The sequence below is a fragment of the Octodon degus genome, unplaced genomic scaffold (genome assembly GCF_000260255.1).
Source record: "Octodon degus isolate 3935 unplaced genomic scaffold, OctDeg1.0 scaffold00810, whole genome shotgun sequence".
In the NCBI taxonomy this organism is placed as follows: Eukaryota; Metazoa; Chordata; class Mammalia; order Rodentia; family Octodontidae; genus Octodon; species Octodon degus.
Window position 1 is genome coordinate 7,863 of NW_004525386.1, and position 1,519 is coordinate 9,381.

Sequence of the window (1,519 nt, forward strand, 5' to 3'; positions counted from 1 at the left end):
ATAGTTCAGGTGAACAGAAAACAAAGAATATCTTTGAAAATTTTATGAGGACAAACTTTGAGGGAAATGTGTTCCTTGGAACCCACACATCTGTGAGGATCCATACCCCAGGGTCGCAGTGAACACTCAGGTGTTGAGAGTTTAGTGGGAATAAAAGACTTACTCCTGCGATATAAAAGATAAGCTGTGCTCCAGGGCCAAGGTAAACAATCTGCCATGACACAGATGCACACGTTACTGACATATCATGTGTCCTTCTCAAATCAGGGTGTCCACAGTGTGAGGCTACACAGACCTGGAAAGAACATGAATGCATCAGTCCTGGAAGGTGCACTTGAGGACAAAGACATGGATGCTCTTCTCTCAGAGAGCTGTGTGGTACCTTGTTGGACTTCCTCTTTCAGTTGGAGATGTGATTTCAGTTTGGGTTTTTTGATCGTTCTGAGGCAGTGTTGCTCTGTGGTTCCGGCTGAACGTGAAGTGATTGTGCAGTCCCGGCTGGCCTCAAACTCTTAGTGATTCTCATGCCTAAGCCCCTGAGCACTGGGCAAACCTCGTATGGCATGCACCTCCTCACCAGTTCATAAGAATTTGAAACATAGATCACTTTATGCTGCACAGCTAATGGTGGAGATTCTTTTCGCATACTCAGCTAATTTGCAAGACTTAAGATGATTGTCCATATCAGTGGTTGAAGTAGGAAGCAGCTGGAAAATTCCAGAACACCCAGTTAGAGGCAACCAGTATGACGGACCAACCTGCAGCTCTTAAGGAGGCCCTTCAATATCTACAGGAAGAGAAGGAAAGGTACCCACCACCACTGTAAAAATCAATCCCATTGAGGTGTGAGGACTGACTGCAGGTAGCAGCTCGTTTTTTGAATGACTCATCTAGGAGACACACCTGTTCACATGCACTTGCTAATGAATCTATGTGTAAGAAGAGGGACAGCCTGAAGGGGGCAGAGGGGGAGGCTTGGAGGGATGCCTTAGCCATTACTGCAAGCCAGTACTGCTGTGAGGACTGCAGGCATTTTTGAATCTCCATTTAGTGAAATTCCAAGAGCATGATCATGTGAATACTTTTAATCACATTCTGCTTAGTAGTAAAGTCTACACTTTTCTCATGTATTCAGTTTACTTATCTCTTTTTGTCTTTTGAGACAGAATTTTCCTATGCAGCATGGGTATAAAGTATGGCTTCTTTTAGCTACTTTCTAAATTCTGTCTTCCTCTGTTGTCAGTTTGACTGAAAAGTGTATGGGCACAGATCCCTTTCTCACAGATTTCCCTATGAGTTTTCTCAAGGCTTTCAGATGTGGGTCACTTGGGCCATGATTCTTTCCCGGATTCCTTCTGCCCCTTCTCCCCTCTTCAGACTCACAGCACCACTGAAAAGACAAGGCACTCCCCTATCCTCACAGTGCTGCTGGTACCTAAGTGAGTTCAGAAGGCCATGGCAGGATCTTCTGGTCAGAATGTTTGGGTCATGGTGTGTAGAAAAGAAAGGAAAAGAGAAT